Here is an 18,478-nt window from a genome sequence, read left to right as displayed (position 1 = left end):
CACAGATGTATAAAACAGTCTTTTGGACTCTGTGGGAGAGGGAGAGGGTGGGATGATTTGGGGAGAATGGCATTGAAACATGTATAATATCATATATGAAACGAGTCACCAGTCCAGGTTCGATGCATGATACTGGATGCTTGGGGCTGCTACAGAGACAACCCAGAGGGATGGCACAGTGAGGGATGAGAGAGGGGGGTTCAAGATGGGGAATACGTGTATACCTGTGGCAGATACATGTTGATGTATGGCAAAACCAATACAATATTGTAAAGTAATTAACCTCCAATTTAAATAAATTTATATTAAAAAATAAAAATGCAAAAAATTTAATTTTTTTTTAAAGAGGAAATAATGCTGCCTCTATCAAAACCACCATTACTGGCGCCTTTACAGACCCCATTTTCTCTACTGACAATCTGCTTCTCTAATTCATTTTTTCTCCTGGCTTAGGATTCTTACCTGTCTTAACTTCAGTTTGGGAATGTGTATATAGTATCCTTACTTCCTGGTTACTATACCTTGATTTCTGGCTTCTCTTTTCAGTAATGTGGTACTTTGGTCCAACTCCTGATTATGCCTTTTCCTTTGTGGTTTGATGTTGGTGTTCTTTATTCTACACTAGATAAATATGATAAATATGATTATGATATGATGACTCTGCCATAGTGGTTTAGCAGAAGAATCTTATTGAGCTGCTGTTGTTTTAGCGTGATCTTTTGAAATTAACTGATAATTATTAAGCAAAAAGTAAATTCATGCCATTTTGTTCAGCGGGATGGTTGAATCTCTTTACAGCTGGAATCTACACAATCATCGTCAACAAATAGGGAAATGCTGCCTGTTAGCACTCTCCTTTATCCCATTTACTTAAACACATACTATTGCAATATGAAAAAAAAATCAGACTTTGCATGTTTTACTTTATATAACTGATAATGTAGCAAAAGGGAATCGCAGGAAATTTTCATTGAATCATCTTAAAATGGTTAGAGATTCATCCATTTTTGGAACAGGTATGAACTAGCATTTTGGTTCTACCATTCTATTTGCTTTGTCAGTAGAAATAGTCTAGGGTATATAAATCAGATTGCCAATGTTGTCCGTTTTGGTACAACATAAGCATTATAATTAATTTCTCATTACAAATTGAAGGTGTGTAGAAAAATAAAATTAATGAAAAAACATTCAAGCAGATCTTTTTGCTTACAGCAAGGTAAACAATCATTATCACAAGAACAAAGTATTTGTATCCAAGAGATTCATGCAACAAAACATAGCCAAAATAAACTTTGCATTTTTATGAAAATCATATAAAGCACTCTGTCTTCCATAGAGATAGGGAAAGTAATATGACTTTTTGAAATACAGAGTTTTCATAATAACTATTTGATAAAACTAGAGATCCAACCAGTCCATTCTGAAGGAGATCAACCCTGGGATTTCTTTGGAAGGAATGATGTTAAAGCTGAAACTCCAGTACTTTGGCCACCTCATGCAAAGAGTTGACTCATTGGAAAAGACTCTGATGCTGGGAAGGATTGGGGGCAGGAGGAGAAGGGGACGACAGAGGATGAGATGGCTGGATGGCATCACGGACTCGATGGACGTGAGTCTGAGTGAACTCCGGGAGTTGGTGATGGACAGGGAGGCCTGGTGTGCTTCAATTCATGGGGTCGCAAAGAGTTGGACATGACTGAGCGATTGAACTGAACTGAACTGAACTGATTTCAAATAACTATTTGATAAAAGTGTCAGAGACAACTTCCTGATTATTTTTAACTTAGTCATATTTATTTCTTCATTGTCTGTTTTCAAAGATTAAAATGCCTTATAAGTGAATTGTGACTTTATATGTGTATATGGCTGAAAAGTTCAATGGCAAGTGACTGTGTCATATTAATCTCTATTTTTATATTATATAAAATATATGATTCAATAAATGTAATATGCATATTGAAGAAATAAATGATCACCAGCTGATAAGAAATGAAAGAAAACCATAATCAAGTCATGGGTAAACTACCACATACTCATTTGCCTTAGGTTTCCTGAGGTTTATAAAAATACCATTTGGAAGAAACGTTATGCCCAACCTAGATAGCATATTCAAAAGCAGGGACATTACTTTGCCGACTAAGGTCCATCTAGTCAAGGCTCTGGTTTTTCCTGTGGTCATGTATGGATGTGAGAGTTGGACTGTGAAGAAGGCTGAACGCCAAAAAATTGATGCTTTTGAACTGTGGTGTTGGAGAAGACTCTTGAGAGTCCCTTGGACTGCAAGGAGATCCAACCAGTCCATTCTGAAGGAGATCAACCCTGGGATTTCTTTGGAGGGAATGATGCTAAAGCTGAAACTCCAGTACTTTGGCCACCTCATGTGAAGAGTTGACTCATTGGAAAAGACTCTGATGCTGGGAGGGATTGGGGGCAGGAGGAGAAGGGGACGACCGAGGATGGGATGGCCGGATGGCATCATAGACTTGATGGACATGAGTCTGATTGAACTCCGGGAGATGGTGATGGACAGGGAGGCCTGGCGTGCTGCGATTCATGGGGTTGCAAAGAGTCAGACACGACTGACTGACTGAACTGAACTGAACTGAACTGAACGTTATCACCACAAAGAACTTTACCTCGTCAGAAGGACACATTTGTGCAGGTGAGAAACTTCTATTTACCTCTGTATATCACCAATGTAGTTTCCTTGTGTTTATAGTTATTCTTAGTATTTTAAGAGTAGTCCTCAATGACTCGATATATTTCTTTCAGCCCCAACTTGACTGTACTCATCTCCTACTTTTAATTATCCTGCATCACCTTATTCTAACACAGCCATCGTTATACTGCAACTATAGAAACCTACAAAGTTTTGCAGCCATTGAAACTTTGGAAGTTTTGTTGGGATAAGCATTGTCTTGATATCAGGTTGTTTCAGAAATGCATTCCTATGGATTAAAGCCTGTTGAATTATATTTTCTTTTAAGATTTTTTGATGTGGATCATTTTTTAAAGTTTTTATTGAATTTGTTACCATATTGTTTCTGTTTCATGCTGTTGTTTTCTGAATTTGTTACCATATTGTTTCTGTTCCTTGCTTTTTGTTTTTGTTTTTGTTTCAAGGCATGTGGGATCTTAGCTCCACAACCAGGAACCAAACCCACATCCCCTGCATTGGAAGATGAAATCTTAACCATTGGACCACCATAGAAGTCACAAAGCCTGATGCATTATATATTTCAGTGGAATTTTTCTTTCTTAAATTAGTAGGTTGTAGTTGCATAATTACCTCTCCAACCAGGCCTTTACCTTGTTCCCCTTAATACGTCATGTAATCCCCAGTTTCATTGTTTGTCCCCTGCTTCCAGATTTTGTACATCCATAGGAGATATGACTTTTGTTTTTCTCTTGTACTGGCACAAATCCTAACACTTACCAGCTGGCTACTTTTCCTATCTTTTGGCAATTTCTGTCAATAATTCTCTAATTTTTTCTTGATAATTTTTCTCAAATTTTTTTCTAATATTATAAATCTATAATAATTATTCTAATGTTTCTCAATTTTTTCTAATAATTTTGTTCTCAATAATTCTCTAATAATTTTCTTCTACTGGTTCTTTTTCCTCCACAAAGGACACAGGATGGAGAGTTATACATTAACTCTGTCAGGACTTCTTTTCTCTCACCTGAAAGCAAGGAATTGATCTTTCCAACTCAAAAATCTATCTATAAGACTCTGATTCCCTCAACCATTCTTTCAGTCTCTGTGAGAGTTGAAAATTGTCATATTTCTCAGGAAAACTTCAAAAGGAATGACAAAATGAAGGTTACTAGGAGATGTGAATGACTGCTTTTTTTAACTCTCATGCTTTGGGAGCTTTTATCTTGAGCCTAAAAGCCATAAAGACAAAGAGTACAATAATTGCACATAAAATGAGGGATATAAAAGTCAGGTTGAATTGTAGCTTCTAGTTCTCTACAACCTTAGTTATGCAACAATACTTGATGTAACTGGGCTTTGTGAGCCAGAAATTAAGACAAATGTCCTGTCAAAGTGTTAGAATATTTGAAATTGTAACTGTCTCTGAAAACCCAAGTCCATGAGAAATATGAGAGGCATTATTTTCTCCATTTGTCAGATGAGAAAATGGAAGCCTAGAAAGATTTAGTGGAGGGAGCCTAGGAAAAATAGACTCCAGGTGATAAAACCCACATGCCCTTTCTCTAAGACTAGTGTTCTTTAAAATGTATAGTCAATCTCTGCCTCCTCACAACAGGCCTTGAAAATCACATAGCTAATGAACTTCCTAGTCACATCTCTCCTTCAGATATTCATTAAATTTCTGAAATCAAAATGTATAATTATATAATAGAATAATTAACATTTTATGGGAAAAATCATTGTTCTAAAAATTTCAATCAACAGTAATTGTGTCTCAGATAAACTTCATGAGCTGTAATATTGCCGCTGTACAAAGATACATTAAAGTTGATGAAAAAGAAAAAAAAGGTATACAAACCACTTGAATCAGAAAAAAAAATTGTGAATGAATTTTTTAATATAGCAATTTATTACTTCCATGAATTTTGTACATGATTTAATGACCTGGATTAACTGTGTAGCTTCTAACCTTTAAAAGCTCTGACTTGCCTAGTTTTACTTGATGAAACTTCTTCAACCATGATAACATTCTGACATATGAACAAACATATCCTGATCATGTACGAACAGCATGCAATTATAATATAATTTGTGAAAATTACCTTGTTACCTAGGCAAGAAAATGAACTATAAAATTATGGGAAAAAAAAGAAGGAAGTGTTATTGAGCAATGCTAAATGCTAATCTATCCAATGTGTTTAACGTGACTGAACTTCTAAGAATTGACAGGGACTCAGATGGTCAACAAATTCTGCTCATGGGCATTTATTAATACTTTAAGCATGTGTATGCCTTTTCTGTAATTTTTCTGTGATGGTCCAGCAGTACACTCATTCTCAGACCCCTCTAGGACAGTCATGGATGTCTCCAAAACAGCTGTGGCTGGAGTGTCACCTAAGGCAATAGCAAAATAAAAGGCTGACTAAGTGGAATGCTGAAGAATTGATGCTTTTGAGCTGTGGTATTGGAGAAGACTCTTGACAAGAGGCCCTTAGACTGGAAGGAAATCAAATCAGTCAATCCTAAAGGAAATCAATCCTGAATATTCATTAGAAGGACTGATGCTGAAGCTGAAGCTCCAATACTTTGGCAGCCTGTTGCAAAGAACTGACTCACTGGAAATGACCCTGATGCTGGGAAAGATTGAAGGCAGGAGGAGAAGGGGGCAACAGAGGACAAGATGGCTGGGTGGTATAACTAACTCAATGAACATGAGTTGGAGCCAGCTCCAGGAGATGGTGGAGGACAGGGAAACCTGGCTTGCTGCAGTTCACGAGGTTGCAGAGTCAGACATTACTGAGCGACTGAACAACAACAAAGTGGATCACATCTATGAGTATCCTCATCTTGTGCTTGTGCTTACATATTATAGTTTCATGGTAATCATTAAGTCAGTAAAGAAGGAAAATGAGATCCTTCCTTACATGTCTATCACTCTTTAGATAGCAAATGGTAGATAAAGTTATTGTCATGGTTACAAAGATAAACCTTAGTCTGAAAAAAAAAAACAAAAAAAAACAGTCTGTATATGTGTGTATACACCATCTATCTATATAGATAGGTACTGAGCTCTATATGTTTCACACATTACATATTATTTAATCTTCATAATAATCTTGTGAAATGAGTATGAGCATTTTCCCATTTTACAGATGGGAAAAGTATGAAATAGACAAATTAAAGGATAAATAACCAAGTCACACAGTTGCAATTATCTAAAGCTGAGATCTGAGCTCAGACTCTTCTCACTACAACACATTTCAAGGTCAGCTGGGCCTAGAGCAAGTAAATAAGGCTAGATCAGTTTGAAATAAAGGCATTCAGAAGCAGCTCTGAATACAAAGTTTTTTTTAATTTAAATTTATTTATTTTAATTGGAAGTTAATTATTTTACAATATTGTATTGGTTTTGCCATACATCAACATGAATCTGCCACGGGTGTACACGTGCTCCCCATCCTGAACCCCCCCTCCTACCTGCTTCCCCGTACCATCCCTCTGGGTCATCCTAGTGCATCAGCCACAAGCATCCTGTATCCTGTATCAAACCTGGACTTGTGATTTGTTTCTTATATGATATTATACATGTTTCAATGCCATTCTCCCAAATCATCCCACCCTCTCCCTCTCCCACAGAGTCCAAAAGAGTGTTCTATACATCTGTGTCTCTTTTGCTGTCTTGCATACAGAGTTATCGTTACCATCTTTCTAAATTCCATATATATGCGTTTGTATACTGTATTGATGTTTTTCTTTCTGGCTTACTTCACTCTGTATAATAGGCTACACTTTCATCCACCTCATTAGAACTGATTCAAATGTGAATACAAAGTTTGTTGTTTTTTTTTTTTTTATTCAGTAGAAATGAATTCAATAGAAACTCGAGAGTGCCCTTTGAGCTCAATTGATATTGAGTGGAATGCCACTGTGAGTCACTTAGAAAGGAATGAATTTGCTTTTCCAGCAAAGACAACTAGTATGTCCTTCAACTTTCCTGTAATTTGGCACCCAGAAAATGATCAAAAGTGGTACCATGGGGGTGGTCCTAAGATGGCGGAGGAATAGGATGAGGAGACCACTTTCTCCTCCACAAATTCATCAAAAGACCATTTGATCGCTGAGCGAATTACACAAAACAACTTCCGAATGCTGGCAGAGGACACCAGGCACCCAGAAAGACAGCCCATTCTTTTTGAAAGGAGGTAAAATAAAATATAAAAGATAAAAAGTAAGACAAAAGAGTTAAGGATGGAGACCCATCCCGGGGAGCGAGTCATGAAGGAGGAAAAGTTTCCAAACACCAGGAAACCATTTTACCAGCGGGCAACATAATCGGGAGGGAAAAAAACAAAAACAAAAACACAGATTACATGCCTAACCGCAACTCCCAGCAGAGAAGTAGCCCAGATGCTCGCATCCGCCAGCAGTGGGCAGGGGCTGAACAGGGAGGTGTGGGCTGCATGCTTAAGGTAGGGATGGGGCCTGAGTGCTCTGAGGACAGTCTGAGGGAGCTAACCTGAGATAGCAACCCAAACTGTGGGATAGCCAGAGAGAGAAAAAAAAGAGAATGAGAACTTTGAAAAGTTCTAACCTGAGACACAGCCTAGCCCACTCACAGAACAAAGGACTGAGTGAATACCAGAGGAGAGCTAGCCAGCTGTGGACTGGCCCCTCCCCCTGCCAGAGGCAGAGAGACAGATGGGCGACAGCCAGAGCCAGAAGGCAAGAGGCAATCTTGGCCCCAGAGACTGCATCCTCCACCAAACTGTGAGCAGGCTCCCAGTTACTAAACAAGTCTTCCTGGGATTCTGAACAGTTGACATCCATCAGGAGGGTCATAGTCAGAGATTAGTTCCTCAGAGGAGACACACGGCACACCTGAGACGGCGCTCTCGCTGCACACTCAGGAAGCCAAGTGGCTGGGACCCAGGAGGTGATGAGATGCACCACACCCCTGGGAGAGTGTACTCACCAAGCACCTGGTCTCCTGAGCTGCTCAGACCTGGGAAAGGCACAAAGCGCAGGTCTAACTGAGTCTGTGCCTTTGTGGAGCACCCAAGAACCTGAACCTGAGCGGCTTAGACCTGGGAAGTGCACACAACCCAAGGCCCACTTTAGACAGTTCCCCTACAGAGTAACCTGGAGCCTGGGCAGTGTAGATCGGGAAAGTACACACACAGGGGCAAACCCACTGTGGCCCAGGTACACATAACTGGGAGGAAACAAAAACAAAAACAAACAAAGATTACACGCCTAATCACAACTCCCAGCGGAGAAGTAGCCCAGACGCTTGCATTCACCAGCTGTGAGTGGGGGCTGAACAGGGAGGCGTGGGCTGCATGCTTAGGGTAAGGACCAGGCCTGAATGCCCTAAGGACAATCTGAGGGAGCTAACCTGAGATAGCAACCCAAACTGTGGTATAGCCAGAGAGAGAGAGAGAGAATAGAGAGAGAGAGAGAACTTTCCTGTGAAAAACTCTAACATAAGGCACTGCCAGGCCCGCTCACAGAACAAAGGACTGAGTAAATACCAGAGGAGAGCTAACTGGCTGTAGACTGGCCCATCCCCCGCTGGAGGCAGAGAGGCAGGCAGCTAAAACACTGTGAGCACTCCCCACACAAGCCAGTGATATTTGTTTGCAGTGTCCCTCCCTCTCCACAGCACAACTAAACAAGTAAGCCTAAATAAGAGATCACCTTCACCCCCTTGTGTCAGGGTGGAAGTTAGACACTGGAGAGACTTGCAAACAGAGGAAGCCAAAATAAACAAGAAGAGGGAACCACTTTGGAAGTGACAGGTGCAAAATATTAAAACCCTGTAGTTAGCATTGACTACATTGAAAGGGGCCTATAGACCTTGAGAAGAAGTATAAACTGGAACAAGGAACTATCTGAAATTGAATTGAACCCACACTGCCCTCAACAGCTCCAGAGAAATTTTTACATATATTTTGCTATTATCATTTTTTAATTTAAAAAAAATTTATTTTTAAGTTATTACTCCTTTAATTTTAATTTTTATAACCTACTATTACCTTTAAAAGACCCTATTTTTAAAGCAAATTTCATATATATATTTTATAATTTTGTGATTTTTTTTTTAATATTGTATTTTTGAGAGTCTAAAACTACACTAGATTTTTAACCTTTGCTTTTTGGTATTTGTTATCAATTTTGTACCATTAAGAATCTAGTCTTCAGTATCCATTTTTACCTAGGAGTGTGATTACTAGTGTGATTGCTTTCTCCCCTTTTGACTCTCCTTTTTCTCTCCCAGGTCACCTCTATCTCCTCCCTCCTCCTTCTCTTCTTTACCTAACTCTGTGATTCTCTTTGGGTGTTCTGGGCTGTGGAGAACACTTAGGGAACTGATTACTTGCTAGATTGTTTTCTCCCCTTTTGATTTCCTCTCTTCTCTTCCTGGTCACTTCTATCTCCCTCCTCCCTCTCTCCTCTCCATATAACTCTGTGAACCTCTCTGGGTATCCCTCACTGTGGAGAATCTTTTCACCATTAACCTATATGTTTTATCATCAGTGCCGTATGGATTGAGAAGTCTTGAGGCTACTGTAAGAATAATACTGAAAGCCAGAGGCAGGAGGCTTAAATTCAAAACTTGAGAACACCAGAAAACTCCTGACTCCAGGGAACACTAATCAAAAAGAGCTCATCCAGAAGCCTTCATATCTACACTGAAACCAAGCTCTACCCAAGAGCCAACAAGTTTCAAAGCAAGACATGCCAAGCTAAATCTCCAACAACACAGCAACATAGCCCTGAGCATTAAAATACAGGCAACCAAAAGTCACACCAAACCCACAGACACTTCAAAACTCACTACTGGACACTTCATTGCACTCCAGAGAGAAGAAATCCAGCTCCACCCACCAGAACACCAATGCAAGCTTCCCTAACCAGGAAACCTTGAGAAACCACTAGTCCAGACCCACCCATAGGGAGGAACCTCCACAATTAAGAGGAACCACAAATTTCCAGTATACAGAAAGGACACCCAAACACAGCAATCTAAACAAGATTAAAAGGCAGAGAAATATTCAGCAGGTAACTAAACATGAAAAATGTCCACCAAACCAAACCAAAGAGGAGGAGATAGGGAGTCTACCTGAAAAAGAATTCAAAATAATGATAGTAAAAATGATCCAAAATCTTGAAAACAAAATGGAGAAACAGATAAATAGTCTGGAGACAAGGACTGAGAAGATGCAAGCAATGTTTAACAAGGACCTAGAAGAAATAAAAAGAGTCAATCAATAGTGAATAATGCAATAACTGAGATCAACAGCACTCTGGAGGGAACTAACAGTAGAATAACTGAGGCTGAAGATAGGATAACTGAGATGAGAGATAGAATGTTGAAAATAAATGAAGCAGAGAGGAAAAAAGAGTTAAAAGAAATGAGGACAACCTCAGAGGCCTTTGGGACAATGTTAAACAACCCAATATTCAAATCATAGGAGTCCCAGAAATAGAAGGAAAAAAGAAAGGCCATGAAAAAATACTTGAAGAGATAATAGTTGAAACTTTCCCTAAAATAGGGAAGGAAATAGGCACCCACATCCAAGAAACCCAGAGAGTCGCAAACAGGATAAACTCAAGGAAAAACACCCCAAGACACATATTAATCAAATAAAGATCAAACACAAAGAAAAAATATTAAAAGTAGCAAGGGAAAAACAAGAAACACAAAAGGGGATTCACATTAGGATAACAGCTGATCTTTCAATAGAAATTCTTCAGGCCAGAAGAGAATGGCAGGACATACTTTCAGTTCAGTTCAGTTCAGTTCAGTTCAATTCAGTTCAGCTCAGTCGCTCAGTCAAGTCCGACTCTTTGTGACCCCATGAATCGCAGCACGCCAGGCCTCCCTGTCCATCACCATCTCCCGGAGTTCACTCAGACTCACGTCCATGGAGTCAGTGATGCCATCCATCCATCTCGTCCTCTGTTGTCCCCTTCTCCTCCTGCCCCCAATCTCTCCCAGCATCAGAGTCTTTTCCAATGACTCAGCTTTTTGCATGAGGTGGCCAAAGTACTGTAGCTTCAGCTTCAGCATCATTCCTTCCAAAGAAATCCCAGGGTTGATCTCCTTCAGACTGGACTGATTAGATCTCCTTGAAGGCAAAGGGACCCTCAAGAGTCTTCTCCAACACCACAGTTCAAATGTATCAATTCTTCAGCACTCAGCCTTCTTCACAGTCCAACTCTCACATCCATACATGACCACAGGAAAAACCATAGCCTTGACTAGACAGACCTTAGTCGGCAAAGTAATGTCTCTGCTTTTGAATATACGATCTAGGATGGTCATAACTTTTCTTCCAAGAAGTAAGCACCTTTTAATTTCATGGCTGCAATTACCATCTGCAGTGATTTTGGAGCCCAAAAAGATAAAGTCTGACACTGTTTCCACTGTTTCCCCATCTATTTCCCATGAAGTGATGGGACCAGATGCCATGATCTTGGTTTTTTGAATGTTGAGCCTTAAGCCAACTTTTTCACTCTCCTCTTTCACTTTCATCAAGAGGCTTTTTAGCCCCTCTTCACTTTCTGCCATAAGGGTGGTGTCATCTGCATATCTGAGGTTAATGATATTTCTCCCGGCAATCTTGATTCCAGCTTGTGTTTCTTCCAGTCCAGCGTTTCTCATGATGTACTCTGCATAGAAGTTAAATAAGCAGGGTGACAATATACAGCCTTTACGTACTCCTTTTCCTATTTGGAACCAGTCTGTTGTTCCATGTCCAGTTCTAACTGTTGCTTCCTGACCTGCATACAGATTTCTCAAGAGGCAGGTTAGGTGGTCTGGTATTCCCATCTCTTTCAGAATTTTCCACCATTTGATTGTGATCCACACAGTCAAAGGCTTTGGCATAGTCAATAAAGCAGAAATAGATGTTTTTTCTGGAACTCTCTTGCTATTCCCATGATCCAGCGGATGTTGGCAATTTGATCTCTGGTTCCTCTGCCTGTTCTAAAACCAGCTTGAACATCAGGGAGTTCACAGTTCACGTATTGCTGAAGACTGGCTTGGAGAATTTTGAGCATTACTTTACTAGCATGTGAGATGAGGGCAATTGTGCGGTAGTTTGAGCATTCTTTGGCATTTCCTTTCCTTGAAATTGGAATGAAAAGTGACGTTTTCCAGTCCTGTGGCCACTGCTGAGTTTTCCAAATTAGCTGGCATATTGAGTGCAGCACTGTCACAGCATCATCTTTCAGGATTTGAAATAGCTCAACTGGAATGCCATCACCTCCACTAGCTTTGTTTCTAGTGATGCTTTCTAAGGCCCACTTGACTTCACATTCCAAGATGTCTGGCTCTAGATGAGTGATCACATCATCATGATTATCTGGGTCGTGAGGATCTTTTTTGTACAGTTCTTCTATGTATTCTTGCCACCTCTTCTTAATATCTTCTGCTTCAGTTAGGTCCATACCATTTCTGTCTTTTATCGAGCCCATCTTTGCATGACATGTTCCCTTGGTATCTCTAATTTTCTTGAAGAGATCTCTAGTCTTTCCCATTCTGTTCTTTTCCTCTATTTCTTTGCATTGATCACTGAAGAAGGCTTTCTTATTTCTTCTTGCTATTCTTTGGAACTCTGCATTCAGATGCTTATATCTTTCCTTCTCTCCTTTGCTTTTCACCTCTCTTCTGTTCACAGCTATTTGTAAGGCCTCTCCAGACAGCCATTTTGGAAAAGCCCATGATAGGATAACAAAAGAGGAACTCCCCAGGTCATTAGGTGCCCAATATGCTCCTGGAGATCAGTGGAGAAATAACTCCAGAAAGAATGAAGGGATGGAGCCAAAGCAAAAACAATACCCAGTTGTGGATGTTACTGGTGATAGAAGCAAGATCCAATACTTTAAAGAGCAATATTGCATAGGAACCTGGAATGTCAGGTCTATGAATCAAGGCAAATTGGACGTGGTCAAACAAGAGATGGCAAGGGTGAACATCGACATTCTAGGACAGCGAACTAAAATGGACTGGAATGGGTGAATTTAACTCAGATGACCATTACATCTACTTCTGTGGGCAGGAATCCCTCAGAAGAAATGGAGTAGCCATCATGGTCAACAAGAGTCCAAAATGCAGTACTTGGAGGCAATCTCAAAAACGACAGAATGATCTCTGTTTGTCTCCAAGGCAAACCTTTCAATACCACAGTTATCCAAGTCTATGCCCCAACCAGTAAGGCTGAAGAAACCGAAGTTGAATGGTTTTATGTAGACCTACAAGATCTTTTAGAAGTAACACCCCAAAAAAGGGTCCTTTTCATTATAGGGGACTGAAATGCAAAAGTAGGACTTCAAGAAACACCTGGAATAACAGGCAAATCTGGCCTTGGAATGCGGAATGAAGCAGGGCAAAGACTAATAGAGTTCTGCCAAAAAAAAAAAAAAAACGCACTGGTCATAGCAAACACCCTCTTCCAACAACACAAGAGAAGACTCTACACATGGACATCACCAGATGGTCAGCACTGAAATCAGATTGATTATATTCTTTGCAGCCAAAGATGGAGAAGCTCTGTACAGTCAACAAAAACAAGACCACGAGCTGACTGTGGTTCAGATCATGAACTCCTTATTGCCAAATTCAGACTCAAATTGAAGAAAGTAGTGAAAACCGCTAGACCATTCAGGTATGACCTAAATTAAATCCCTTATGATTATACAGTGGAAGTGAGAAATAGATTTAAGGGTCTAGATCTGATAGATAGAGTGCCTGATGAACTGTGGAATGAGGCTCTTGACACTGTACAGGAGACAGGGATCAAGACCATCCCCATGGAAAAGAACATACTTAAAGTGATGAAAGAGAAAAACCTACAGCCCAGATTACTGTACCCAGCAAGGATCTCATTCAAATATTAAGGAGAAATCAACAGTTTTAGAGACAAGCAAAAACTAAGAGAATTCAGCACCACCAAACCAGTTCTTCAATAAATGCTAATGGATCTTCTCTAGACAGGAAAAACAGAAAAGGTGTATAAATTATAACTCAAAACAACAAAGTAAATGGCTACGGGATCATCTGTCCATTCAGTTCAGGTCAGTCACTCAGTCGTTTCCGACTCTTTGCACCCCATAAATCGCAGCATGCCGGCCTACCTGTCCATTACCAACTCCCGGAGTTCACTTAGACTCATGTCCATTGAGTCAGTGATACCATCCAGTCATCTCATCCTTTGTCATCCTCTTCTCCTCCTGCCCCCAATCCCTCTCAGCATCAGAGATTTTTCCAATGGGTCAACTCTTCGCATGAGGTGGCCAAAGTACTGGAGTTTCAGCTTTAGCATCATTCCTTCCAAAGAAATCCCAGGGCTGATCTCCTTCAGAATGGATTGGGTGGATCGAATAGATGTTTTTCTGGAACTCTCTTGCTTTTTCCATGATCCAGCCGATGTTGGCACTTTTATCTCTGGTTCCTCTGCCTTTTCTAAAACCAGCTTGAACATCTGGAAGTTCATGGTTCACATATTGCTGAAGCCTGGCTTGGAGAATTTTGAGCATTACTTTACTAGCATGTGAGATGAGTGCAATTGTGTGGTAGTCTGAGCATTCTTTGGCATTGCTTTTCTTTGGGATTGGAATGAAAAGTGACCTTTTCCAGTCCTGTGGCCACTGCTGAGTTTTCCAAATTTGCTTGTGTATTGAGTGCAGAACTTTCACAGCATCATTTTTCAGGATTTGAAATAGCTCAACTGAAATTCCATCACCTCCACTAGCTTTGCTTGTAGTGATGCTTTCTAAGGCCCACTTGACTTCACATTCCAGGATGTCTGGCTCTAGGTGGGTGATCACACCATCGTGATTATTGGGTCATGAATATTTTTTTTGTACAGTTCTTCCATGTATTCTTGCCACCTCTTCTTAATATCTTCTGCTTCTGTTAGATCCATACCATTTCTGTCCTTTATCGAGCCCATCTTTGCATGAAATGTTCCCTTGGTATCTCTAACTTTCTTGAAGAGTTTTCTAGTCTTCCCCATTCTGTTCTTTTCCTCTATTTCTTTGCATTGATCGTTGAAGAAGGCTTTCATATTTCTTCTTGCTATTCTTTGGAAGTCTGCATTCAGATGCTTGTATCTTTCCTTTTCTCCTTTGCTTTTCACCTCTCTTCTTTTCACAGCTATTTGTAAGGCCTCCCCAGACAGCCATTTTGCTTTTGTGCACTTCTTTTCCATGGGGATGGTCTTGATCCCTGTCTCCTGTACAATGTCACGAACCTCAGTCCATAGTTCATCAGACACTCTGTCTGTCAGATCGTGTCCCTTAAATCTATTTCTGACTTCCACTGTATAATCATAAGGGATTTGATTTAGGTCATATCTAAATGGTCTAGTGGTTTTGTCTGCTTTCTTCAATTTAAGTCTGAATTTGGCAATAAAGAATTTATGATCTGAGCCACAGTCAACTCCCAGTCTTGATTTTGCTGACTGTATAGAGCTTCTCCATCTTTGGCTGCAAAGAATATAATCAATCTGATTTCGGTGTTGACCATCTGGTGATGTCCATGTGTAGAGTTTTTCCTGTGTTGTTGGAAGAGGTTGTTTGCTGTGATCAGTGCGTTCTCTTGGGAAAGCTCTATTAACCTTTGCCTGCTTCATTCCATACTCCAAGGCCAAATTTGCCTGTTACTCCAGGTGTTTCTTGAAGTCCTGCTTTTGTGTTCCAGTCCCCTATAATGAGAAGGACATCTTTTTTGGGTGTTAATTCTAAAATGTCTTGTAGGTCTTCATAGAACCATTCAACTTCAGCTTCTTCAGAATTACTGGTTGGGGCATAGACTTGGATTACTGTGATATTGAATGGTTTGCATTGGAAATGAACAGAGATCATTCTGTCGTTTTTGAGATTGCCTCCAAGTACTGCATTTTGGACTCTTGTTGACCATGATGACTACTCCATTTCTTCTAAGGGATTCCTGCCCACAGTAGTAGATGTAATGGTCATCTGAGTTAAATTCACCCATTCCAGTCCATTTTATTTCACTGATTCCTAGAATGTCAATGTTCACACTTGCCATCTCCTGTTTGACCACTTCCAATTTGCCTTGATTCATGGACCTAATGGAAAACCCTAAAGCCTCCACCAGAAAATAACTAGTGCTAATCAATGAATATAGTAAAGTTGCAGAATATAAAATCAACACACAGAAATCCCTTGCATTGCTATACACTAACAATGAGAAAACAGAAAGAGAAATTAAGGAAACAATTTAATTCACCATTGCAATGATATGAATAAAATACTTAGGAATAAATCTACCTAACAAAACAAAAACCTATATATAGAGAACTGTAAAACACTGATGAAAGAAATCAAAGATCACAGAAATAGATGGAGAAATGTACCATGTTCATGGATAGGAAGAATCAATATAGTGAAAACGAGTATACTACCCAAAGCGATCTATAGATTCAATGCAATCCCTATCAAGCTACCAATGACATTTTTCACAGAACTAGAACAAATAATTTAACAATTTGTATGGAAAAACAAAAACCCTTGAACAGCCAAAGCAATCTTCAGAAAGAAGAATGGAACTGGAAGAATCAGCCTGCCTGAATTCAGACTATACTACAAAGCTACAGTCATCAAGACAGTATGGTACTGGCACAAAAACAGAAGTATAGATCAATGGAACAAAATAGAAAGCCCAGGGATAAATTCACAAACCTATGGACACCTTATCTTTGACAAAGGAGGCAAGAATATACAATGGATTAAAGACAATCTCTTTAACAAGTGGTGCTGGGAAAACTGGTCAATTACTTCCAAAAGAATTAAACTAGAACACTTTCTAACACCATACACAAATAAACTCAAAATGGATTAAAGATCTAAATATAAGACCAGAAACTATAAAACTCCTATAGGAAAACATAAGCAAAACACTCTCTGACATAAATCACAGCAGGATCCTCTATGAGTCACCTCCCAGAGTAATGGAAATAAAAGCAAAAATAAGGAAATGGGACCTAATTAAACTTAGAAGCTTTTGCACAATGAAGGAAACTGTTAGAAAGTTTAAAAGACAGCCTTCAGAATGGGAGAAAATAATAGCAAATGAAGCAGCTGACAAAGAAGTAATCTCAAAATTATACAAGCAGCTCCTGCAGCTCAAGTCCAGAAAAATAAACTACCCAATCCAAAGATGGGCCAAAGAACTAAACAGAGATATCAAGAAGACATACAGATGACTAAAAAACACATGAAAAGATGCTCAACATCACTCATCATCAGAGAAATGCAAATGAAAACCACAATGAGGTACCATCTCATGCTGGTCTGAATGGCTGCTATCCAAAAGTCTACAAACAATAAAGCCTGGAGAGGGTGTGGAGAAAAGGGAACCCTCTTACACTGTTGGTGGGAATGCAAACTGGTACAGCCACTATGGAGAACAGTGCAGAGATTCCTTAAAAAACTGGAAATAGAACTTCCATACAACCCAGCAATCCCACTGCTGGGCATACACACCAAGGAAACCAGAATTGAAAGAGACACATGTACCCCAATGTTCATTGCAGCACTGTTTACAATAGCCAGGACATGGAAGCAACCTAGATATCCATCAGCAGACGAATGGATAAGAAAGTTGTGATACATATACACGTGGGAATATTACTCAGCTATTAAAAAGAATGCATTTGAATCAGTTCTAATGAGGTGGATGAAACTGGAGACTACTATAGAGAATGGAGTAAGCCAGAAAGAAAGACACTAATATAGTATATTAATGCATATATATGGAATTTAGAAAGATGGTAACGATGATCCTATATGCCAGACAGCAAAAGAGACACAAATGTAAAGAACAGACTGTTGGACTCTGCGGGAGAAGGCGAGGGTGGGATGATTTGAGAGAATAGCATTGAAACATTTATATTATCATGTGTGAAATAGATTGGCTGTCCAGATTTGTTGCCTGAAACAGGGTGCTCAGGGCTGGTGCACTCTGATGACACGGAGGGATGGGATGGGGAGGGAGGTGTGATGGGGTTTCAGGATGGGGAACACATGTACACCCATTGCTGATTCATGTCAATCTATGGCAAAAACTACTACAATATTGTAAAGTAATTAGCTTCCAATTAAAATAAATTAATTAAGTAAAAACTAAGTGGTACCATTTTTATATGCTGCAGAGTTCCTGCTAGACTTCAACCTTCTATATGGAGTTTTCTAAAATTGTTTAGGCTATGAAGTAAGGACAAGGGTGAAGGAGGAAGGGAGAGCTAAAGACTTTTTTTTGGCCTTATAAGAAGGCATAACTGGATTATATGCTGAATATATCCTTGCCTGTGTACAGAAAATTATCCCCACGGCTTTGGTTTTAAGGCAAAACTCACCTAAATATAACTGGGGCCAAATCTTACCAATTTTGGTCAATAAAGCTTTATTGGAACACAGCTACCTCCATTTGGTTATGTATTATCTATGGCTGTTTACACGCTACACGGGGAGAGTTGAACATTTGGAATAGAGTACATGTCCCACAAAGTCTAAAATATTTACTATCTGGGCTTCTACAGAAAAAAGGTTACCAATTCCTAGTTTAAGAAACAAAATATTTCTACCTATGGATCTGTGTGGGACTGCCTCCTGAGGTCCTCAGCCTGTAAGTCACATCTTTTAGAGGTTTCTTCTTGGGTATAAAACAAGACATGTGCTTTATATTTGGTTAGCAAGCTTTGTTAATTGTCTTAATTTGCCTAGAAGACATTTCCTAAAGGATCCTTAGTGATATTTTTTAAGGCACTGAAAAAAGACTATATT

This window comes from Capricornis sumatraensis, chromosome X, assembly GCF_032405125.1.
Source record: "Capricornis sumatraensis isolate serow.1 chromosome X, serow.2, whole genome shotgun sequence".
Taxonomy (NCBI): Eukaryota; Metazoa; Chordata; class Mammalia; order Artiodactyla; family Bovidae; genus Capricornis; species Capricornis sumatraensis.
Note: the sequence above shows the minus strand (reverse complement) of the source record.